Genomic DNA, 16,943 nt, shown 5'->3' with positions numbered 1-16,943 from the left:
TCATGCTGAGTTGTGTTTACCTTCATACTGACCATGTCCACAGAGCATGAGGCAAGGCAAGGCAAGCCAAGCTATGTACCATAGGACTGTTGTCCTGTGCTCAGCCACATTCCTGTCAAGGGCCAAAGAGTCCATTGCCCTGTTACACACTAAAGCAGCACTATGCACTTACTAGCTGTGGTAGATGTCACTACTGCCCAGTGATATCTCCAGTTCACCTCCCCTCTGTGGACATGTGGAAGACTATATATATTTTTTTAAATTTATTTATTTATGCATACCAGAACTGGGGTGCAGGCCAAAGGTGTGGGGGAAGGGGTGAGAGGATTCACCAGAGACTGAGTGGAGAGCAGAACAAGCAGATTGACTGAAATACACTGCTGAGGGGAGCAGCGGGCGAGTTAGGAGAGGTCTGCTGTGCCATGTGGGTCAGCTCCCTGGCTGGGGATCGAACTCCTGCTTCAGTGGCCGCAGATAGCTTCAAAGCACTGCATCTTATCCTCTTGCGCCACCAGGGAGGCCCTGGAAGATTATATTTTCCTGCCCCTCCATTAGTTGCGTTGGATAATGTAACTACTGCAGGCCAGTAGGCTAGAGTAACTGAGCAGTGGACTCACTGCCTGAAGTGCACAGCAGTTAATTACTACAACACCAGGGCTTGAGAAAAAAAAATTTATTGCAAGTTACCTGGCTAGGAGGCAGGAGGAAAACTAAAATCTGCCTTCCTGTTCAGTAACAGGAAAGGTTTTTTTTTTTTTAATTAACATTGAGAGTAACATTGGTGCACAATGTTGTATATAATGTGGGGATGTGGGTTCATACCTCTTTATATGTGTGTTGTATCACCACATTCACCTCCAAAGCACCCATAATCCTCTAAGGTATCCCTTGGGCCTCTCCCCCCTGTCCCTGCTTCCTCCCACCATTCCCCTCTGGTGATTTCAGTTCTATAGTCAGATTTTCAGGGTTTGTTTTGGTTTAGTTTTTCTGTTCCTTTGTTTTGTTTCTCTATGTTCTATGTAAGAATGAGATCATCATTTCTTTTTCTCCTTCTGACTTATTTTGGTTAGCATAACCCTCAGGGAAGGAGTTTCTATTGATTTGGGGAAGTGGGGTTGAGAAGAAAGGATTGCACGTTTATTTTATTTCATTTTTTAGATGTCTTAAAATTTTTTTTTAGGGCCTCCCCGGTGGCGCAGCGGTTGAGCGCTGGGTTGCGAAGCTGCCCGCGGCCTCTGCGGTGCCAGTTCGATCCCGGGCTGCTCCCCGGCCACTGGTGAGGGTCCCACATGGCGCGCAGACCTCTCCTGCTGCCCTCTGCTCCCTTCAGCAGTGTACTTCCTCCGTCTGCCTGTTCTGTTCTCCGCTCTGTCTTTGGTGAATTCTCTCACCCTCCCGCGCCTCTGACTGTACCCAGTGCTTGTATAAATTAAAAAAAAAAAGATTTTTTTTAAGCTGCGATAACATCGGTTTACGACACTGTATATAATTTAGGAAATAGATCCACAGCTCCAGATGTGTGTCATCACACTACTCCCTCCACCAAAGTACCCATAGACCTGTGGGCCTCTCCCCAACTTTGTTCCCGCCCTAAAGAAGTTAAATTTTATTGCCTAAAAAGCAGGTCAGGGACAATGGGTGTGAATTTGGCTGAAGTTTTTTGGTTAGTTATAGAACAATTTATCCATGGAAAAGTATGAAGAGGATACTTTTTTTAGATAACTGAAGTTTTGAATTTTTGTTCATGGGCCCCTTGCCTTTGAGTAGCTTCTCATTGGCTTTGGCTGAGTTAGAGTTTAGCTCAAGATTAGTTACTTCTGTGCATGCTCAGGTGGAATCATCTGCTGCTATGTGTTCAGGCTCTGCTGTATCTGTGAAAACAAATCGCAAAGAAAAGTTTAGATACCTTTGCATTTTAGTTTCGTGCCCTCAGGTCTGAGAGTAATTTAGCCAGTTAGCCTTGCTTCACTAGAAGTAAAAATGACACGTGTTTCTTCTGGGAAAAGCATTTAAATGCTGGTGTGTCTTCTTCCCCCTGCCACTGTGGACCAGGGCATCATGTTGAGATGGAATTCTCCAGGATTGAAACCTGGCTGGTGAGCCACAACACGAGGACAGATGTCCTGAGAGCCCCCCAGAATTGCAGTGGATTAAGTGTGAGAAAGAAGTACCTTTCTGTTGTGTTAATGCTCTGATATTTTTAGTAATGTTTGTTGCCATAGCCTTGCAGCAACATAGCCCATCCTGACTAACAAACTATGAAAATACATGAAAAGTCAAGGGGAATGTACAAAATAGGCTGTTGGTTCTTGTTCTAATTATATCTTCTAAAGAGACAAATTACATACAGGCTGGTGCTACAGGGGTGACTCCTTTCCTCTGCCTTTTGCTACCAGGTACTCAACTGGGGTACCTATAAATTTGGCTCTTAGAGCTGCCTTCTGTGCTTCTTCTCAGATGGTCTTTGATTACACACAAACCTATTCTCTCTTGCACTTTTCACTTACGTATTTTTAAATTTAAAAGAGGTTTATTTTTGTTTTTCTCATATATGAGATTAGAAGCATTCATATTAAAAATATTTCTAGGTACATATTTTTGGTTATAATTTAAATTAGATATTTGCTAGTATGTTTTCATTTCCCCTCTTCTTTCCTTACCCAGGGTCTGGCAGCTTTCCTAGCCTCCACTGTATATTGTCAATCATTCCATTTTTTTCTAAGGATAAGATTGAAGGTACTCGGGTTCCTATGTAAAGATCATTTTTAGGACAGCCAAATATCCCCCATCAAGAAGGTCTCCTCTTAGCAGGGATTCTGAGATTTATGAGGTTGAACGAATTCAGTTTTCTGGATTGCCTGCACATTGGTCTGCACCATGTCTCAAGAAGAGCTGTTTATGTGTATGTGGGTGAGGCGAGCCAGCAAGAGGGGGGATAGACTGCTTTTCCCACCACACTAAGAGACAAGAAAATGAGCCTCGTCTCTGCTGGCATTCTGCAGATGCCCAGTAAATGCCGATAATGATGACACCTGACTTCTCATTTATACAGTCTTTTTTAGTTTCTACTTGAACCTGAATGTGGTGTCAAGGGAACTATTCATGGCTGCTATTCAGGGACATGTGACTTGGTATTTATATTTTACCTGCCTACTTCATAAAGTGCTAATGAATGTTTGCAAAGCTCTTTGAAATCCTTTGGTGAAAGGTGCAGCGTTAAGTGAAAAATATTATTATTATTATTAGAAGGTAATAGATAGCTTTGAATGATCGGTCATAAGAATAATTGACATAGCATTAAAAGAAGCACCAGAAATCATCCAGACGGTTGCTGCTTCTCCAGCCCCATCAGCCTCCACATTACATATATTACACTGTTTCCCTGACACCCATTCTAATAACCATATAATTCACACATTAAATCACCACTTTCAGGGAAAGGTTGAGCTCACTCATAGCTCTATTGATAGTGACACTGAGAGGTATTAAATGTTGGAAGGTCTAAAATGGAGAAGTGCTCTCGGATGGAGAGGCCAGATCTAGCCACTGAATAGCCACCATGTTAAGAGGATATGAGAAATGAAGGAGCAAGAAACACCTTGGAAACGGGAAAGAGAACTTTAAAATAGATAAGAGATTGGAAAGCCAGAAAAACAATAAAAATCTAAAGTGAGATAGAGTGATATTTTTTTTATTGCATGCTTTCTCTGCCTTGTAAAATAGTGGCAGCACAAACTGATTTTGTTTTTCTCATTCCTTTCACTTGGAGGTATTTAGTATTTCTGTTATCTGCTTAAGACTCACTCTCATCAGGGTTGGCAGGTTGGGTCCAACTCACTTGCTAGCTCTGGTTGGACAGCAGTAGAACACAGTGTGGAGAATTGCAGGGCACATTTGGACTCAGTGGGAAAGCTGCCCAGTGCCATTTGCGGTATCTGCTCTCAGAGAGGGAGGCCGAGGCTGCTCCTAGGCGGGCTGAGCCTGAGCAGGTGTGAGGATGTGTCAAAAGTATGGCTTGGATTTAGTTCAAGGTTGCTTTTATTTTGACTTAAAAGCAAAGCTGTTAAAAAGCCATCTAAGGGATTTCCTCTTATTGAGGTAGGGGTGGGGAAAGATGGCTTCTCTCTGTTTCCCCTTTTTGTCTCATAAAGGATCATTTTAGTTTGGTGTTCTTGGCAGCCTGGTTGGTAGAAGGTGACCCCAGGTCACAGAGAAGACAAAGAACTGTGGATTTTCTTTTCTTTTATGCCAGAAACAATGCAGACTACCTCCTGAAGCCATAATTCTGTCACTTAACATCCTCTCCCAGGCTTCATTTTGCCACAGGGTTTGGGATTTCCCACTTATGACCCCTGCCTGTGGGCAGGCCTAACTGGCTCACCATGCACACCTTGGAGTGTCTGTGCCACAGGGTGGTTCTCAGAGTGGCATCTGGGAGATCCGCAGGCCTTCTCTGAACAACAAGCTGCTCCTTGAAATCTTATTGTTTACCACGAAAGAGTCCATGTTTCAAATAATCTTTTTTCTAGAAGTTTAGAATTCCCTGTTTTCCATTTGGCTTCAAAAAGCAAGATGGTCTCAGCATTGTTTTATCAGTATGGAAGGGAGTCAGTGTGGTAGGTGGCTCTTCTGGATCATTTGCTAAATAAACCTTTATAATAGTAGTAATAATAGCTAATATTGATGGGATGCCTACTATGCATCAAGGCCTATTCCAAATATTTGGTTTCATTACCTCATTTAATCCTCTCTATGGCTGGATGATTGGCCATTTTACAGACATAGCCCTGAGCCTTAGACTTCCTCAAGGCTATGCCTGTGGATAGTTAGGGTTGAATTTCAACCCAGGTCAGTTGAACTGTTACTGCACTGCTCTCAGTGTGCTGAACTGAGTAATTGTGGTAGCAGATAAGACCAGCCCCTCTGAGTTGTTTGTTAAACAGTCTCCATAGAGAAATGAAATAATATGTTTTGGTTGTTTGCTTTCTTCATTTTAAAACTTCAGTCTTCAGTGCTTTGGTGATGGGTATGATGTGGTGACATGCAACCTCAGAGACATGAACCTATACCTCCGAATCACATACACTTTGTAAACCACTGCAACCTCAATAAAAAGTAATACAAAAAAAAATTAAAAGTCCAGCAAAAAATAAAACCAGTCTTGCATGTAACCTTCAGGTAATGTAACTACTACAAACATCACATTTCAGCTCATTCAAAAGGATTTTAAAGTAGTGGGCAACATTTTCCCTTTCTTTTTCATTATTTGGTGTAGAAAAAAAATCATTATGAGACAAAAGAAGACATTGGTAACATTTAATACCAATCAACTTTTACTCAATGCCTGGAATCTCTGTTATTTAAATTAATATAGGGAAGCAATATAGAGGTTAATTCTCTTCATTGTTGAGCTGATGTGTTATCATTTAAACCATCATATAGTTTAATATCCTCTCTGATCAGTGTCTTAGATTGTTGTCAGTCAACTTTGTTGTTTCAGAGGGCAGACTATATTTTGGGCTTTTATAGCTAGAAAAGTACTGAGCAATTTTATAGCTTTGCATTCTTTTCAAGGCAAAAGTGTTACGTCTAGAATACTAGGCACTGAGGAACATACCATTAAAAACCAACCTGTCACTGAGGACCCCAAATCTGAGAATAGAGTTGCTAATTTCTCAAGATACTAGTAAGGATCATGGAATTAGCTTTAGTGGTTTCAAATTTAGGTTATGAATGCCTTTTGGCTGTATGAGGTTAAAATGGCTGGAATTTGATAGTGTAAAAGTCACTGGCTACTGAAAATTGGCCTTTACTAGGACATTCTCAGATTCCCTTGGGCCAATCCATTAGAAAATCATTAGCATGTTTACATGAATAATTGCAAACTGCTGGCAGGTAGTGTGGAGATCTTAATCTAAGTTTTTTTTTTTTTTTTTTTCATGGTGCATAAAATGTATGTCTGGACAAATTCTTCTTTCCTTTTCGCCAGTCCTCAGTGCCTACCCAATTTGTCTCCACCAGACAGACAAAAAGAAGAGAAAACAAAGCAGAGGAGAAGAAAAGAGACAGATTGTTCTTGAGAACCATGCCAGTTTGAAAATCCTACTGCAGAGCTGGAAAAAGTGTCTGACTTAACTGTTGTTACTGAAATCTTCATAGCTAGGGTCAAGTGAAGGGAGGCAGTTGGTGGTAGGACTAGCCCAAAAATACTTCTTGGCAATTCTGTAAGCTCTGGAGTGAGGAGACCTTAAATAATGACACACTTACAATGTGGCCTCTTAGCTTACAATTTCATGGTTGACATGGGACTGCAATTGTAGGACCAGAAAAGTTCTAGTATATTTTTGTGTAGACTTGAGATAATGTATTTGAACAGCCAAAACTACGCTTACTATGCTTCCCTTTACTAAGCACAGAGTACAAGATAAGAACAAAATTAGAGGCTAAACGTAAATAAAGAATAAATGAAACAAATGCAAAGTACATAGCAAAATATTTAGTACAAATATTATAAAGTTTTAATGATAATAATAATAATGGCTTATTGTCAAACACTGTTCTAAATTAACATGTATCATCTCATTTAATCCTTGCAATAAAGCTATGAGATAAATTCTCTTATCAGCATTTTATACATAAGAAGATGGAGACTGAGATAATCTGTACTTGGACACAAAAGAGTATATCAGCAGCAAATATATTAAAAAGATATCAAGCTGATTTTTATAATTGCCATCCTATGTATACCAATTAAAAAAAGTTTTTAGGCCACTGTAGCAAAATCTAGATATTTGAGGTGTTTGGCATCAGATGCTTCTAGGAGGCAGTGCACATGTGGTTAAGAGCATAAATTCTAGGACCAGATTGTATGGGTTCAAATCCTAGCTCTCCTTTTACTAGCTGGGTGGTCATTTATAGCTGGTTATTAATTGTCAATTTCTAGTAAGTGAGTCATGGCCGTATTGTCAGATAGAAATAACATGTGAGCCATATATGTAATTTAAAATTTCCTAGCAGCTACATTAAAAAAAAGTGGGGGTGCAGGCCTCCCTGGTGGCGAGGGCCTCACTGGTGGCATGGGGTTAAAGTTTCAGTGCTATCAAGCTCTCACCAGCCACTGCAGGTTGAGTTCAATACCCAGTGAGAGACCTAATCCACATGGCGCAACAGACCTCTCCTGTCTCGCACGCTGCTCCCCTCAGCAGTGATTTCAATAGATCTGACTGTTCTGCTTCCCACTCTGTCTCTGGTGAATCTTCTTACTCCCTGCACCTCTGGCCTACACCCCAGTTCTTGTATGCATAAAAAACAAATCTTTAAAAAGTGAGGGTGGTCATACAGAAGAAATGAAATTAATTGTAATAATATATTTTACTTAGTCCAATATATGCAGAATATTATTTCAGTATGTAATTAATATGAAATTATTAATGAGGCCTTTATAGTCTTTATTTTTGTGAGTCTTTGAAACCTGAATCTTTGAAATCTTACAGCATATATCAGTTTGGACTCACTGACTTCCATGTGCTTAATAGTCATGCATGACTGGTGGTGAGTGTTTAGAATTGTGCCAGGCACATGGTAAATGTTATAAGGGATATTGATTATTTTACCTTCCAAATATTTTTCAAATCGATCACTTCTGTCTTCCACTGACATGCCTTAGACCAATTTATCATCATCTTTGCCAGGAAAGATGGATTAACCTTCTAACTCGGCCTCCCCATATTCACTCACCATAGCCCTATTGTCTATTTTTCATACTGAAGTCCAAGAAATACTTTGATCATGTCCCTTCTCCATTACCATGAAACCTTCCTATGCCACATTTCTGCCTCTCTGTGCTTTGGTCATTAACCTCTGTTCAGTCTGTGGGCTGTCTAGCTACTTGCCAAGCCCATAGATCCATTCTCGAACCCTCCCCTGGTACTTCCTCTGGTGCCCTGTTTTTCTTCTGCCATTCTTTCTGTCTTCCCTGGTAGCCTTTCTGGTGGCTTCTAGGCTGTGGCAGATGACTGTTAAAATGCTGTCATGGAATCATATTCTTTTTCTAAAGCTCTTATCTCTGTTTGTAATTTGCCTTTCGTTAGTATGATAAATTATTAAACCTGTCTACTGCCCCAACTAGACTACAAATTCTTTCAGGGCAGACACTGCATTTATTTTTGTTCACCATTTTGTCCTCTATATCTTGCCCAATATCTGGCACTTTGTGGATTCTCAAGAAATAAGATTTTAGTAGAGAGTTGAAAGAAGTAGATGTACAACTATTGCTCTATAAAATCTTACAGAAACAGAATGAAGAGAATTTAAAACAAAGAAGAAAATGTCACAGGGTCAGCTTTCAGTTTAATTTGAATTCTTAAAGGATAAGAACAGAGGGATTTTAGAATAGAATAATGCACCATGTAATAAGATTCAGAAAATTTCACAAACATGGAAATACCAACATTTCGACTGACATAAGACAGAGACATGAGCAGACGACTCCAGGCATGTAGCAGAGGAGATGGGGGACAGAGCGGACTGCCGTGAGTCACGTTCTACTTTTCTTGTGCCTGAAAAATGAAGTATGAATGGTGTATTGGGTCATGCTGGTGGTAAAGAAAGCATGGGACCAATATAACCCAATTTTTTATGATTGTCCTGTATTATTTTCTCTGAAAACAGTTGACCTATCATGAGAATTCCACTATCTTAGCAAATACAGTTGAATGACACTGATGAATGAGATCTTTATGTCTTCCACATGCCGTGTGCTCGCTCGGAATGAAGCGGAAAACAAGACAACTTGGTCTCTGTGTCCTTGTGGTTGAGGCTTAGGGACCTTCTGTCTCTGTCCCTCGCAGTTCTATGTCAGCTGACCTTGGATCCAAATGCTGGATAAGGATTGAGCTACGCTATCAAGACATGTAAAGTAAGGGAAGGTGATTCAGCGAATCTCACTAATAAACTAAGTCACTCATTCTTCCCACCATCTACTAGGGTGAAACTGAATATTGTGTTCTCCAATATTGATCCCACCTGGTGTGTGGAGTGGATAACTACCCTCTCTAAGAAACCAAATTAGGGCCTCCCTGGTGGTGCAAGGGGTTAAGCACAGCACTGTGAAACAGTCTGCAGCCGCTGCAGCACAAGTTTGATCCCGGCCAGCCAAGGAGTTACCCACATGGCGCAGCAGACCTCTCCTGTCTCGCCCGCTGCTCCCCTCAGCAGTGTATTTCAGTCTGCCTGCCTGTTCTGTTCCCCACTCTGTCACTGGTGAATCCTCTCGCCCCCTGCATCTCTGGCCTATACCCCAGCTTTTGTATGCAAAAATAAATAAATCTTAAAAAACAAACAAACAGATGGGAATATCCACTCACTGCTGGCATTAAGTTTTCTGGCCTCGTCCATTGAGTAGAGAGTGGAGGTTAGAAAGAGGAACAGTTGGAAACAGATCAGATGACTTCTATTTGGGTAAGTGAAATCATAATCATATGGTGAATTAATCACAAAATGTCAGGGACTTAATCCAACAAAGGTTTAGTTCTTGCGCACCCAAATGTCTGCTGTGTGTGTGGTACCTCTCTAGGGCAGCTTCCTTCCAAACAAAGAAGGAACCTGTCACTTTCATCTTGTGGCCTGTTGTGTTTGACTTCCAAGTTACCAGGGCAGTGGAAGAGAGTTTTGACATTCACTGCCTCAGTCTTGAGAACGTGAAGGGGATGAAATATTGAAGAACAGAGCAGTTAGTAAGGATCTGCCTTATCTTGACAAAGGGAAATCTCCATTGTGACAGGAGGGAAGTGGAAGAAATGGGTTTAGACTAGTTGACAACAGTTTCATTGGAGTCACCGAGGAAACTTAAAAAATATATTTCGTTGCCCTGTCCCAGTCCTACAATTTTGCGTTCAGTGGTCTTCTCTATATCCTGGAATTAGGATTTTAAACAAGTTCTCCCGGATGATTTTAATACATAAACAAAGATGCCAAGGCTGCACTGGATTAGAAACAGCTATGCTTATGGTTCTAGAAGGTTCTTAGGTCACAGCACCTCCTTGAACAAGATTTCCAGGACACCTGTTAAGTTAGGACCCTTATTTTACCACTTCTTTCTTTCTTTCTTTTTTTTTTTAAGATTTATTTATTTATGCAAGAGCTGGGGTACAGGCCAGAGGCGTGGAGGGAGGGGCGGTGAGAGAATTCACCAGAGACAGAGCAGGTTGCAGAACAGGCAGACAGACAGAAAACACTGCTGAGGAGAGCAGTGGGCGAGGCAGGGGAGGTCTGCCATGCCATGTGGGTATCTCCCTGTCCTGCTGGGAATTGAACCTGTGCCTCAGAGGCTGTGGACAGCTTCAGAGCGCTGCGCTCCACCTGCTGTGCCACCGGGGAGGCCTACCACTTCTTTCATTTTTAATTTCTTATTCAGTGTATATCTTCCTTCTAGATTATAAGCTTGTAACCATGACCACACTTGTCCTGTTTAGTGCTGAATCTGCAGCTGGCAGAGAGTGGATGTTATCTGAATAAATGCATTGATCAGACCATGGTGTGGCAGGAGAAGGTACAAGTTGAAGGACATGGTGGTGACTAGGGAAACTGTCCATTCCTGCTTCGATTGTGTCTGGCCTTGGTTGTGTGCATGCTCTGTACCTCTAGGTGCAGAACTCACTCAAACAGCATCAATGTAAGAACCCATGTAATTGTAGCTGGAAGGCATAGTTGATTGCAATATAAGGTGATAACAATATTGAGCGTTTCTTGTATAATCAAGCATAGTTATTTTGTCTGTAGTTTGAAGTTGTTTGAAGTTCAAAATTACTTAATTATAAAATTGTGGTTTGAGTACAAGGACCAGAAAAGAAAGGAGACTTTTCATGAAATTATTCAAAAGGCTCTATCTTTTTAATGAGAATTACAATCTACATATAAGTTTTGTTCCCAAATTGGTAAGATAAATTTTGTACATACAGTAAGACATCTGGTATTCTGTCTTCATCCAATTGTGTGCAACCATAAACTGATCTTTGTTGTGTAGTTGTGGTATGGTTGGTATGTGTGATGCAGGATTATTATCAAGGATTTTTTTAAACCAGAGATTTGCAAACTTTTCCTGTAAAATGTTCTATGTTTTAGGGGTCACACAACCTCCATCATCAGTATTCAGCTCCACTGTTGTAGACCAAAAGCAGCCAGGGACAACACATAAATGAATACGTTTGCTGTAATGCTTTTAGTGCTGTGTGATAAATTACCACCAATTTAGTGGCAACAACATACATTTGCTCTGTCACCATTTTCATGGGTCAGGAGTCAGTGTAGCTGGGTCCCCTGGTTTAGGGTCTTATAGGCTATAATCAAGGTGTTGGTAAGAGTTCCAGGGATCCTTGTCCATGTTCAAGTGCTGATTGGCAGAGTTCATTTCCTTGCAGCTCTTAACCCATGGCAGCTTGCTAATGATAGAGGAGCTATGCCTTCCATCTAACTCATCTTAGCAGGAGACCCAGGAAAGACCTAAGCTAACTTTCAAGGAATCACTTGGTTAGGTGTGGCTCACCCAGGATAATTTTCCTTGGTTACATCAAGTTCAGTTTATTAAGATCTTAATTACATCTGTAAGATCCTTTCACCTTTTCTACCTAAGATAACATAACATGGGTGAAAACTCATTATCACATCATTGCAGGTCCCCACTCACACTTGACAGGAGAGGTATAAAAACCATTCTGTGATCTAGAAAGAAATAAACCAACCCACCAAAAAATAGGCAGTGGGCTGAATTTGGCCTGTGAGCTCAAGATTGCCAGCCCCTGAGATAATGTGTGAAGTAGCTTAGAAGAAATGGGTCCCTGGGCTCGATGCTGGATTTGAATGCTGTGGTTTTACAATGTATGGGAGCAATGCTGGCTTTTAAAGGTGACCTGTGGTGTGTAAGGCAGTAGATCCCCTTCTCTCATGGGTTCATCTATGTGACGTGCTAGAATCCAGCCCTGGACAGACAAAAGATCGGAGCAGCTGTGCTCAGTGCATCTCCCATGTGAGGACTTGGGGAAATGCTATGCTCCCTAAACACTGCCTCTCCCCCCAGCCCGGCATCTCCCAGTTGCTTCATGAAGCTGTCTTCTTTGTGTTTACTGATATAAACATTTATCTACTCAAGTGCTCAATTTCTTCATACCCCCTTTCCTATCCTCGGTGGGGGCTACTGCAGCTTCACATAGGCCATCAAAGATCAGTATGCTCTTTAGTTTCACTGAAAATGTCATTCTGCTGAAATGGAATTTATGGCAAAGAAAATAATCATTGCTTTTCATTTCCCAAGGCACAATCAGAGTTTCAGATATTTGGATTGTACATCTAGGCTAATTTTCATATTGTTCAAATTCAAATTTTTGTCTGCACAAACAAAAAGATTAACAACTGTGAAAAAAAATTTGCCTCAGAAACTCTAGAAAACTATAATATATTATGTGGAATATTAGATCTTAGAATGATAATATAGTCATTTAACCACAAGTGTACTTTGCAAATGTTTATATGATGCTTTTCATATCTAGACATTTTTCTAAGCACTACATGAATATTTATTAATTCTCATCTTAATCCTTTGAAGACAGCATTATTATTATCATTGATAAGGAAACCAATAATTCTAGATTAGGAAGTGTCCGCACCGGTATTTGAACCCCAGCAATTTCATACCAGAGTCTGTTCTTTCAAACACTATCCTCTGTTACTTCCTCAGCACACAATAATAATTAAAAAAATACTTCCTGAATATGATGATGTAATTCATGGTGTACAAATAATTAGTAAGATATTTTAATACAAATGCTGAAGTTTCATGAAAGTTCTTGAAAGCAACATCTTGCCTGGTGACTCAAGTGGCCAATTAAATGACCTCTTTCCTCCCCTCTAAGCTGCAACAGACTTGTTGATTAGCTTGTCAGCATGTCATCCAATATTTCTAACGCAGGCTTTAAGGTTCTTTTCCAATAATGGCAATATCAGAATCTTGGTAAGGATCAGTTGCATGGCACACATTTGCAGCAATTGTATTAATAATTCATCAGATTTTTTAAATTGACATAGAAGTTGTTATTGTAAAAGTATTCAAAATTTGTTACATTTTTATAATACGAGTGAATACACTGAAATAATTGTGTGATTTTATCAGAGACAAATTTGGTTCTATTCAAACATAAGATTTCTGATACAGATGCCTGTTCTCAGAAGAATACTAATAATGTTTTCACCATCACGTGCTTCATTTTATCAGTTGAAAAAGTTTCATTGTCAAGACATTTTCTAAACACCCTAAATCAAAACAATGCCATTGCAATTTTGCATGACACTATTTCGAAAATGGAGGAGCAGACTATTTCTCCACGTGAATCTTAGCATTTTAATCAGAATTGAAGATAGAACTGTGAATGCTTTCCTTCTAAAAATAAAAGAATTTCTGAAAAAAATTGCAAATAATGTTAAATATTCATTGTGGTATGGATTTAGTGAAATGGATAAGGGAATGGGAATTGAATTAAACTTTGAAAAGTTAAACAGTTTTGCTTTATTTGGAAAAAAATAACAAAATTTGTTTTAAAAGGACCTGCAAAGGATGCTCTGAAGGTAACATGATGCAATTTCTAGGATATTTTTATTCTCTATTACTATGAAGACTTTTTAAAATGAGAGCCTTATCTTAAATTATTACTTGAGTACTTGCTGGATGAGTAATAGCAGAAGAGAGCAAAATTCTCCAGAAAGATTTTTATGGAAAAACATATTACTATTCAAAGATTTCACACCACTTGATAAGACTCCAGTTCAGCACATCATTTTTGTGAACAACTTTGGGGATTACTAAAGTAATTGGTATAAAATCCCTCTTGATAATCCAAATAAGTTACTCAGACTATCTTAGAGATGTTTGAAAAAAGTGATGAACTAATTCTAACTCCACAAGTTGGTGTCTGTAAATGAGCCCAAAAGTAGAAAACCCTGTCATCAGCTTCAGCAGAGATGATGACTTTGACAAAGATTGTTTTAAACCATCTATAATGTTTTGCAGAATTTTGTGTTCATTCTCATGTAAATTTGCTCTTGTCAGTAGACGATGTTGGCTCAATGTATAAGTTGTAAACTTTAATCTTTCTAGTTTTTTTTCGGTGTTCTAAAGATAAATTCACGGATTGAAAAAACATTGTTTATCAGAACCTGAGGAGTCTGTAAATATGGTCACCATAGGAGAAAGGTCACAGAGTGTTCTGAGCTGGAAAGAAAGAAGCAAAGAAGAGCCACAGTGGGGGTAGATGAAAGAAAAATGAATTGTGGGTTACTTGAAGATTAATGGGACTTTTTTCTTTATTTTTTTGTCCAGGAGAAAAACTTTGCAGACATAAGATGACTTTTGATAAGGCAATAATTGCATACTATAATCAAACTCTAAGTACTTCAGCCAGAAACTACTGAGCACCAGGAAAAAGTTATTAGGTAGGTATTGTTAAAGCAATTGATCGCTTCCCTCATTATTTGTATGGTTGAAATTGCAGAATCAGAACTTATCCTACTGCATATGAGTCCTGCTGAAGTTAATAAGTTTGGAGGGACAGATTGGCTGGATGATTACAAAACTGTAAAGCTATCATTTCTGAACTGAACAGTGATAGAGAGTAAAAAAATTAATACCATAGATACATAATCTCTGCACCCCAGGTTGGGACAATACTTACAAATGTGACATTAGGCATGAAGAAAAGAAACAAAATAATCGAAAAGATCTAGTAGTTAGTGTTTTGGAACAACCAAACATTTCTGGCTGGCATAGTGGAAAACACTTCTATTTCCTAATAGAATGTCACGAAATGGTTCATTCATTCATCTGACAAATATTTATTGAGTGTGTGCTATGTGCCAGGCACCATTCCAGGCATGAGGGATATATTAGAGAAGAAGATGAATTACAGGGCTAAGAGTCTAGTAAAACCACAGTGAGCAAGATACAAATATATTTGTATGAAGGCTGGATTGACTATGTAAAAAGAAATGTACACTTTTTGAAGAAGTACTGTGACTGTTAGCCAATACTGGATGGCAAACTTCTAATTAAAATTTCTTTTGTGTGGAAGTTATATTTGACTAAGTAATAGAAGTTATGCCTCAGAACTGCATATGCTTCTTTTAAAAGAGTAATATTTAATTTTTGCATAAACCCAGATTTATTCTCATCTAGCTTTTCAAGAAAGCTGAAGTCATTATATATGATCAACCATATTTAAAGTGATTTGAACAAAAGAGCATTTAGCACATACGACCTAGAAAAATTCTAACTTTGAGGAAAACACAAGTGTCATATACTCTTTGCCTTGTACCTTCTTACAGTTCAAAGTGTTTCCAAGGAATCCACAGATTCAAAAAATATTTCTAATGCACTGAATTCTAAATGTTTGAATTGTTTCTCACCTATACCAAGAAATATTCTGATCCTTTCTATAAAGAGCTGTGAAAAAAAAATTCTAAGCACTTTACACAGTGCTTGACACATAAGTACTCATTAAATATTTATAGACATCAAGCAAATTGGGTGTGACAAGTTAGCATCACAAAAATTTGGTAGTGGGGCAGATCTAGTTTTATTGAACTAGAAACTTATATAATTTTGGGAGCCTTTTTAAAGAATACAAAATCATACATATAAAATTATACATGAAAGTGAATATTTAGAATAAAAAATCACTAAGAATTATATTTAAAAGGATAGACAATTACAACAAATTTTGTTTTCCTTTTATGTTTTTGGCTTCCTCTCGAATATTTCATTTATCATATTTACTCAAATACAGATTAAAGCATTTTGTAAAAATAAAATGATAAAATACAAATTTTATTACCATTTTAGAAGGTTATAATTGCTCATTAAAGCTTACTGTATTCAAATATATTCATATATCTGCTAGCTTATATTGATCTATATAATTGCATAATCAAATTACTTATATTTACTCAAATTACTTACTACTTCCTGTAGTGACTTTTGCATTTTGTCATTGGAATTCTTGTTTCTCAGGCCATTTTGTTATTTGGTAACAAATTTGCATGCCATGTCTTCTAGAACTGCTAGACTTCATCGGAACAAGATGTATCAGTATGGTAAGGTGTGATCTATTATACATTGGGATGCATAAAACATGTAACTTCATGCCCAGAAGTCCTCACTGCTTGTGGTGCTGCTATAGGTCTGTAGCCTACAGACACAGGAACTCTCTAAGTTTTATTTTATTTCCATAAAAAAAGAAATAACGCATGTTACATTTATAGCTATATATGCTGCATTATTGAGCATATGTCTAACAGAATGTGCCTCACTCCTGTTTTCTTTCTTTTTTAAAAAAGATTTACTTATTTTATACAAGAACCAGGGTGCTGGCCAGATGCACGGGAGGGTGAGAGGATTCACCAGAGATGGAGCAGGGAACAGAATAGGCAGACTTCACTCCTGTTTTCACTAGGCATTGTTAAGAACTGAATCTTGCACTTAAATGGTATTTGTCTGATGATTGGAAGCATTTCCTACAGACTAGCTATATTTTAAATCTTGTTTTTCTCCACTAGTCACAACCTACCAGCTCTAGGAGGCATAGGACATGTTTGCTGTAGTTGCCATAGTACCCCTTGGGCCTGGACTTTTCATGTCCTGACACTTACTGGGTAAATTTGGACAGTAAGGCAGTGCAGGTAGGGCCTCTTACATTTGGTAGAGCGGTTTATTTTATGTTCCAGACTAGGAGCTAGGTTCCATTGTTTGGGCCTCATAGCATTGGGATAACTGCGTGTGACTGGTGCCTTCTGTTCTGATACTAGTTCCTTTCTCAGACCTGCTTTTTGACCAAGAGAACCTTACCAATGGTTTGGCACTTAATATGGACACTGATTTGCATGATGGTGCATTAAAAGCATAC

The sequence above is a fragment of the Talpa europaea genome, assembly GCF_964194135.1.
Source record: "Talpa europaea genome assembly, chromosome: 5".
Classification (NCBI taxonomy): domain Eukaryota; kingdom Metazoa; phylum Chordata; class Mammalia; order Eulipotyphla; family Talpidae; genus Talpa; species Talpa europaea.
Note: the sequence above shows the minus strand (reverse complement) of the source record.